This window comes from Camelus ferus, chromosome 29, assembly GCF_009834535.1.
Source record: "Camelus ferus isolate YT-003-E chromosome 29, BCGSAC_Cfer_1.0, whole genome shotgun sequence".
Classification (NCBI taxonomy): Eukaryota; Metazoa; Chordata; class Mammalia; order Artiodactyla; family Camelidae; genus Camelus; species Camelus ferus.
In genome coordinates, this window is record NC_045724.1 from 28,023,916 (window position 1) to 28,033,134 (window position 9,219).

The window sequence follows — 9,219 nt, forward strand, 5'->3', positions numbered from 1 at the left end:
GGAGCTGACTTGAGCCGCACACCGGAGCGGAGGGCTAACGCGCGAGGCGGAAATGCTGCGTGAGGGGCAGCTGCCTGGGAGAGCCCGCGCCGGCGTGACGTCATAGGCGTGTGTCCGGGCAGGTGCGCGGACGCCGCGCGGGCCTCCCCGGGCGCAGAGGTGGCGCGCGTGTGTGTGTGGAGCTGGGGGGGCGGGGCGCGCTCTGTGTGGATCGGAGCCAGGAGTTCGCGGAAAGCGTAAAGGGCCCCTAGGGTTACGCCAGCTAGTGCGTGTTTTCTTTTCAGCGTGACATTGGAACATGATTAGAACCTCGGTCTAAGTCTAGAAAGTTCTTTCAAAAAGTGTAAGAATTTCCTAGTAATGAGGGAGCATCCCTGCGCCCCGGGGGAAGCTCCCCGCGCGGGTAGCCTTGCCGGCGGGGACGCCCTGATAGCCGGGCGACACCCGGGACTGCGGCCCCAGGGGTGGGGCGCGGGGACCCGCAGTCCCGACGGAGCGGGCGCTGACCGAGCTCCGCCCGCCGCGTCCTGGCCCCCCTAATCCCCCTGTCCGGCCGCCCCCGGCGCTCACGGTCTGAGCCCTTGTCACGCACACCGAGGGGCAGTTTCTGCTGGGTGGGGACCCTTCGTTCTTTCCGCCCTGCACCCCTGTTTACGCCGTGTCTCACACGCGGCTGAGGTTTGGGAAAAGAGAGCCTTTCTTAATTTCTGAGCTTGGAGGTCCGCTGCCTTGTCCTCCCATTGGGTCCCAGCCACGCCCCCTAATATGAAGTGACACTGCTACACGGCTTTCGTTTCCTTTTCGTGGTAGGGAGCCTCGAAGATGGCTCCCAGTGATCCCCTCCTGGCGTTCATGCCTTTTTTATTAAAGCCTCTTGCCTTCTGTGTGGGCTGGGCTTATTGACCAACGTCCAATGAATAAAATGAATGAAATAAGACCGAAGTGCAGGCATAGAGCTTCTGAGATTATGTTTTTAAAAAAGTAGATTCCATCCACATTGTTCTTACTCCATCTGAGGAAGCCAGCTGCTATCCTGACAACTGCCTTACACAGAAACCCACGTGGCAGGAGCTGAGGTCATCCTCTGGCCACTAACCTTGAGAAGGTGAGGCCCTGGTTCATGAAGAGCTGAATCCTGTCAACAAACGTGGGGGTGAACGTGAAAGCAGCTCCTCCCCAGTCAAGCTTTCCTATGACTCTGCAGTCCTGGCCAACACCCTAATTGCAACTCTGCTAGAGACCTTGCGGCGGAGGAACCCAGCTAATGCTTACCCAGATTCCTGACTCACGGAAAATGAGATCACAAGTGTTTGCTGTTTTAAGCCACTACATTTTGGGCTAATTTGGATGCAGCAATAGGAAACTAATACTCTCTTACAATAGCCAAGACATGGAAGCAAACTAAGTGTCCTTCAACAGATGAATAGATAAAGATGTGGTATATACACAATGGAATGTTACTCAGCCATAACAAGAATGAAATAATGCCATTTGCAGCAACATGGATGGACCTATTATGCTCAGTGAAGTGAGACAGAATACATACTCTTATATTTTCACTTATATGTGGAATCTAAGAAATGAAACTAATGAATGTAACAGAAGAGAAGCGGACTCACAGATACAGAGAACAAAGTAGTGGTTACCAGTCGGGAGAGGGAAGGGGGAAGGGCAGCACAGGGGTAGGGGAGTAAGAGGTACAAACTACTATGTATAAAGTAGATAAGCTACAGGGATATATTGTGCAGCACAGGGAACATAGCCAGTATTTTATAATAACTTTAAATGGAGCTTGACCTTTACAGACTGCAAATCACTACAAATACACCTGAAACTAATACAATGTAAGTCAACTATACCTTTGGGTTTTTTTTTTTAAGCTTTGTAAATTTCTCTTGAGATTTCATCTTTGCCGTGGGTGTTATTTAGAAGTGTGTTGTTCAGTCTACACTTGAGACTCATTGAAGAGTTTTTGATGTTTGATAATGTTTACTCAATGTTTGTAAGATTAGCTAATGTACAGTAACAGCAGGGAGTTTCTTTTTTCACTGTATAGTTGACAAGAAGTTGTATATTAAATGAAATACTACTCAGCCATAAAAAAGAATGAAATTTTTGCCATTTGCAACAGCATGGATGAACTTGGAGGGTATTATGCTCAGTGAAATAAGTCAGACAGAGAAAGGCAAATACTGTTTGATATCACTTATATGGGCACTCTAAGAAATAAAACAAACTAGTGAATAAAACAGAAAGTAGCAGACCCACAGATGCAGAGCGCAACTGGTACCTGTGGGGAGAGGGAAGGGGGGGGCGATACAGGGCAAGGGACAGAGAGAGAGAAACTGCTATGTGGAAGACAAACTACAAGGATGTACTGTGCAGCACAGGAAATACAGCCAATGTTTTATAGTAACTAAATGGAGTGTAACCTCTAAAAATTGTGACTTACATACCTGTAACTTATATAATGTAAATCAACTACTTCAATAAAAAAGTTGGTATGTCGGAGCAACCTTCGTATATATTATTAACATGCAGAGGGCACAAAAGGGAAAGACAAAATATTACCATTTTAGAGAAACATACTTACCAGCAACATGAATCAGTCTTCCCATGGTGGATAAAGTTCAATTTTCTTTCATAACAGCTGCTGGTTAGGTAACAGAGTAGCTTAACATGACAGCAGCATTGTTCTAGAATCATTAGTATGTAAAATCAACAGTTTGGAAAGCACCTGGAACTCCGCATTCAAAGCCTATTTCATGGAACTATTGTTCTTCATGAGAAGTAGAGTTTATGTAGGATTACCTATAGTCTGGCAATCTGATATTGAGGATAAGTGAGCAAAGTTTCACATGCCTGGAAGTTTGCCAAGCTGGCATCTTTTCTTCTGAAGCCTCATCTCATTTAAATATTAATTCTGAGCAAAATTTCACATGTGACAGTGGTTGGATGTATATGACCTTCCAGCTATTCTGCGTTTTGCAGCACACTTCAGTATTAAACTGCAGGCAGGGATGATTCGGCAAGTTCAGGTTCCAGGATGGTAGAGGCAACTGGGGCACAAGGTGCATTGTTGTAAGTGTTTGTAGACATTTACTGAGTACGTGACCAAGGATGTGCTATACCTGGTTCTGAAGCCTCTGTGATTGTCCATAATTTCACTTCTTTGCCTGCATTTACTGTATCCTTTCTTAATTTGCAAGAGTCTTGAAAGAAGCAGTCATTAAACTTTATTCTTGAGTCTGGTGTTGTTTTGCTGTAATAATGCCTGAAGAGGAGGAGGAGCATTTTGCCAATTAATTATTGATTCTCTAGTGCTCTAGCCTCCTCCAGAGCACCACGGCTCAGAGGAAAAGTTTCGTACACTTAAAATACACTTCACTGAGCTTGAGTTTGGCCCTCTGGTTACTCGAGTGTTAATGGGTCTGATAATGTAGAAATAGATCCAGTGCTCAGGGACCTTGTACTGCAGACCTGTTTGAAATAATCACAGCAGATAGCTTACAGAAACTGCTACTACAGATGCTCCATGCAGTTTTCAAATTGACTAACATTTTTTATCAACTGTTACAATTTTCCAGCTAAGGAAGGACTTCGCATTGTTGTGAGATTGTGCATTTAGGTTTCACAGTCCTAAAAGCCATCGGATCACACACTTTGCCTTTGGAATCCCATTGAAGAGCAGGGAGGCTGTGCCAGAAGCTATGGGCATCTGAGCAGCAGAAGGTGAAATGGAGACTTGAATTTTATGAGCTGCAGGTTTCACTTAATCAGATACTTGAGTCGGAAGGCTGACGCTGTTCTTTTGAGGCAAATCAGGCCCGTCCTATGTAACTGCACTCAGGTGGTCCTGTGGAAGACTGGGCCTTCCCTGCAGGCAACCTTCTCTTTAGAAATCGTCCCTTCACTTCAGTCCTCAGTGCAAGGAGACTCTGCAAAGAAGAGGCTGTTCTCAGCGACTCCCCTTCAACGGGTGTGTGTGGGGGGATAGCTGGAGTCGTGTGGGGACTGGGGACTCGTCTGTGACAAGGGAACAGCACTGCTGCGGGGAGAGCGTGGTGCCTGGTCTGGGCGACGCAAGTGTCACATAAAACAGGGATCCCTCACCCGGTCTCTGCCAGAAGCTGATAAAGCTGGAAAGAAATAGAAGCAGATTTTAAAGTTTGTAACTTTCCGTTTGCTGTGATAGGGAGTAGTGAGATGAAAGAGTGAAGGGCAAACACCTGTGAGGTTTTAAATTTTGTTTTTAGATTCCACATACAAGTGAGATCAAACAGTATCTCTCTCTCTGACTTACTTCACTGAGCACAAAACCCTCTAGGTCCTTCCATGTTGTCACAAATGGCAGGGTTTTCTTTTTCACGGATGACTAATACTCCATTGTGTGTATACATCATAGCTTCTTTGTCCACTCACCTATCGACGGGCATGCAGGCTGTTTCTGTGTCTTGGCTGTTGTGAACAGAGCTGCAGTGAACGTGGGGCCCACAAGGTTTTGTAAGTTGCTTTTTATCTGGACAATTTGTAGCTGCCTTGGAAAAAGTCTCTGCCTTCATGGAGCTTACATGCTAATGGAAGCAGACAAACAGTAAACTCTTAAATAAATAGATATACGAGATAATTTCCAACCATGGTAAGTGCTAAAAAGAAAAAGGTGTAACGAGGTGAAGACTGACAGAGATGTCTGGCCGCCCTGTTCTTCAGTGCTGGCAGTCAGAACCAGGCCGTCTCGGGAAAGGACTGCTGCTCAGATCATGGGGCAGACGTGTGAAACCTGGAGGGAGCCTGGACAGCGTCGGCAGCTGAGGGCAGGAGCCTGGGGCAGGCAGAAGTGGGCCTCTGGACGGGAAGGTTGTGGTGTCTGTCCTGGGCCTTGAAGATGGGCCAGTTTGGCCACTGAAGGAAATCCAGGGTGACTGGAAGGTTCTGATTAGTCATGGGGTTCCAGAAGCAGGTGGGTCAGATCCCATGGTGTTCTGGTTATGAATGACAAGGCATTTCCATTTTATCCTAATTAGATTAGGTAACCTTTAAAGGTTTTCAGAAATGAGGGATGTAATGTCAGATTGTAGGCATTGCCAAGTTGGAATAATGAGATTTCATTTGTTTTAAACAGGTCAGTCCCAGCGTTCGAGGGCAAAGGGGGTCGTATGTGCAGCCAACTCTCAAAGCCTGACGAGAAACAAGTTACACAGCCCCAGATTTTCTCCCCGCAGGCATTTATAATTTTGGAGAAAACTAGTCATTTACAAGGAAGAGACTCAGGTGATCGAGTCAGCCTCACCGGTAATGGTCAGGTTCACTGACCCCCTGACGTGACGCGCTGAGGACACAGCCTCACTGCCGCGGTGCGCCTGCCAAGTGGTGCCCGGAATCCAACCGTGAAGACCTCAGGCCCGCCCCGCCACGCACGCTGGGGGTGAGTTGGGGATTGGTGAGCCTGGGCCAGTGCAGCGTCCCACCAGTGGATTGTAATTGCCCACCTCACGCAAGCAAGAAGCTACTCTGCTGGCAGCTAGAATGAGACAGTTGCCTGCAGCAACAGTTTGCCTCCTTTCAGGTTCTCAAATGATCACCTCAGTGGTCAGTGCTGTAAAAGAACTCACTGTAAACCCCTTGGATGCCAGTGCTACAAGCACAGATGTTAAGCTGGGGGACTGTGGATTTGATAGAAATGAGGTGCGAGACGCTGGTGCTGATGCACCCATAATGGCCATGAAGTGCTGCACCTCAAAAGTAAGTCACCACGATAATCTTGAAAATCTGACAACTTACGGTTCGTGAGGAGAAGCCTTGGGGTCCTTTTGTTGTGTAGCTGAGGTTTTAATTACAACCAGGACAGCTGCTGATAATTTTAGCACCCAGTATGTTCCGGATGGCAGTGGCCACATAATTTCTCAAAAACCTTCACATCTTGGTGAAGGAATAAACAACAATTTCATATTTTCTTCCAAAGCAACAAGTGCTTTCTGAGACCTGAAAAGGGAAAACGGCCACAAGTGAAAAGAGCTGTGTTAAGTCCAAAAGGACCACCATCACGTCCACACATTGGATTGAAGACGCCAGCAGAAAACCGTCTTATCCATGGGGATGGGCACAACTGTAACTGTTTATGAGTCAACCTGTAAGAGAGCAATTTTACTAACTGCTAAAAAGCGTAAATATGAAATGAAAAAGGTCCAAGATCTCCTAAGCTGTGGTCTACTTAAACCTGATGTAAGGATAGTTTTTAATATATAACAAGGCAAGGGAAACAAGCAAAGCTAAACAAATGGGACTACAAACTAGAAAGCTTTTGCACAGCAAAGGGAGATCAACAAGACAAAAAGACTGCATACTGAGTGGAAGAAGGTATTTATCAACAGTATATCTGAGAAGGAGTTAATATCCAAAATGTACAATAGAGCTCAAACAACTCAACATCGAAAAACAAAGCACCTGACTAAAAGGAGGGCAGAGGACTTGAATAGATGTTTTTCCAAAGAGGCCGTGCAGATACAGGCGGACACAAGGATGCTCAGCACCGCTCGTCAGCGGGGGTGCGGATCAGGACCACAGTGGGCTGTCACCTCCCACCTGTCCGAGTGGCTGTTACCAAGGGACAAGCGACGAGTGTTGGAGAGGGTGTGGAGGACAGGGAGCCCTCGTGCACTGTTGGGGGCAGTGTGGATTGGTGCAGCCACTGTGGAGAGCAGTATGGAAGTTCCTAGAAAAAATTATAAATAGAACTACCATTCAGGCCAGCAGTTCCCCATCTAGGTATTTTCCTGAGGAAAATGAAGACACTGGTTTGAAGGGATACATGCACCCCAGTGTTCGTAGTAGCATTATTTGCAGTAGCCAACACTTGGAAGCAGCTTAAGTGCCCATCGACTGGTGAATGAATAAAGATGTGGTCTGTGGGAAAAAAAAAAAAAAGACCTCAGACAAACCCAACTTCAGGACATTTACAAAAAAAACTGGTTTGTATTCTTTAAAAATGTCAAGGTCATGAAAAGATAAAAGCCCAAGGCATGTGCCAGGCTGAAGAGGAGACGCCCGAAAACTAAATGCAGCTTGTGACCCTGAAGCAGAAACAGGCTATTTTCATTTTTGCTGTGAAAAACATTGTTGAGACAACTGATGAAATTTTAATTGTCTGTAGAGGGGGTAAATACTGATTTTTTTGATTGTTATGAAATTGTCCTGTGGTGGTTATATAAGGCAAGCTGGCTGTTTGAGGATACATGTGGTTTTTAGGAAGTATTTAGAGGCAAAGGGAAATCCTGACTGGAACGCAGGCTCAGTTAAAAACACATTTATGGATAATGATAAAAGCTGAGTTGAGAAAATGTTAACATTAAAGGAATTTGAGTGCAAGGTAAATGGGAATTGTATTATCCTTACAACTTTTGGGTAAGCCTGAAACTTATTTCAAAAAAGTTTTAAAAATTGAATTGCAGAGGTATTTTAAGATATCAACCCAGTTTTAATATGTAGCAGTACTTTCTTAAGGTAGATTTCTCCTAACCTTGTGCTGGGAGTGGGTCATTGTGTCTGGGTTCCTCATTCTTCTTGCTGATTGTTGAGCCCTTGGGTGGAGTTGGTTGTATTTGTGGGAGACGCTGGATGGACAGTGTGTTGTGTAAGGTCGATCCAGCCAGTCTGGGTATCTTTCAGGGTCAAAATTAGAAGGAAAAGTTCAAATGCAATTGCATTGTGTTGTAGCATTCATAAGACATGTTTGTAGCAATTGAGCTGAATTGTCCTAGTAAGAAAACCCTAGTGTCCTTATTTGGCTCACGGGAGCGCTATTGGGCACTGACCGCTTGCTGTGTCCTGAGCACTGAAGGTTGGCAGAGCCAGGATCCCAGCCAGCACAGCCCCACCTGTGCTCACAGGCCGCCTTGTAAGGATGGGGGAGGCGCCTCCCAGAGTCACGAGGTGCACCCTCCACACCTGCACCTGCACCTCTGAGGGAGCGGCTCTCAGAATTCAGGGGCAGGTGGGAGGGTGGACAGAGCTCTTGCGCGAACACACCCTCCCCTCCTCCCTCCCCGCTTTCTGGGGTTCTCGGGGTCCTGAATTTTTACAGGCTCACTCCCCCTTCCTGGGACTCTTCCCTCTAGAGACTCCCAGCAAGCTCTGCCGCTGGGCCCTGCCCTGGGGGTACAAGGCCCTCCTGCGTTCGGAGACCCCCAGACTGCTAGGCGGTTACAGCTGTGTCAGGAAAGGCCGATCCACCAGGACGGAGCCCGGATTCACTCACTCAGCTCTGATTCCCTTGGGGTTGGACTTCACCTACAGCTGCGTAACTCCCACACTGGTGCTGAATCACCAGGTTTAGACATTGGCGCCGGCCGAGGGCTTGATTTGGTGACAGCACCTGTTTCCTGGGTCATCTGCCGTTACAGAGCTGGCAGCTGCACTCGTCTAGCTAGGACCCTGTTCAGAGTGCTCTTTAGTGGAAAGGAAGGCCAGCTCTTGCTTGTCCCCGGGACGTCTGTCTTCCACTTGGGCTCAGGGAACTGGCCTCACAACTCCTGCACACAGGGTTGTGTGCTGCCCACAGCTCGGCTGGGGCCTGAGGACCAGTTATTTCCAGTCACTAGAGCTGGGAGCACAGCTCCCCAGACAGACTCCTCTGCTCCAGGGAGCAGGCTGGGGCGCCGCCCTCCCTCCGCTGATTCTGGAAGTGTGAGCAGCATCCACACCCTGAAGAGTTAAAGCCCGAGCGATTCCTGAGGTCAGAAGACTCAGGGGTTTTCATTCAGCCTCCTCTGCAGCCCTTGGTGAAACCCAGACTAACTGCCTCCTCCATCAGATACAGGGCAGCGTGAACCTGTGAGGACCACGCAGTGAAGGGGCATGCCTGCTGGGATGCCCTCCAAAGGCCACCTCCCAACACTGCGCTGCTCTTGAAGCACTCAGTCCATCACTCCACAGGCACTTCACCAGCAAAGGTCGACTCTGAAGTTACAAAAAAAAGGCCAACCTCATACAACGACCGGCACGTTTCAGGGCTTGCTTACTACAGCAGTGTTTCCACATGGGACTTAATGGTGGTTTTATAAGAATGGCTGCTAGGACTGAAATAATTTTTGAATAAAATGAAGTTAATTACATTTTAGTGAGTTTTGTTTGTGACTTATGTAAAGTACTGCCTATCAAGAATTTTCATGAAGGCGACATAAGCTTTTCTCTTAATGAAAAATAATGCCAGATAATCAAGTG

The 9,219-nt window shown here is 47.3% G+C and overlaps 1 long non-coding RNA gene across 1 annotated transcript; it reads left to right on the forward strand.

The window, feature by feature from the left end:
• Nucleotides 1-64: 64 nt before the first annotated feature.
• On the forward strand, nt 65-6,950 carry LOC116660498. The gene is made up of 2 exons (XR_004316048.1): nt 65-1,105; nt 5,123-6,950. It is a non-coding gene; the product is annotated as an uncharacterized LOC116660498 (long non-coding RNA).
• The last annotated feature ends 2,269 nt before the right edge of the window (nt 6,951-9,219 follow it).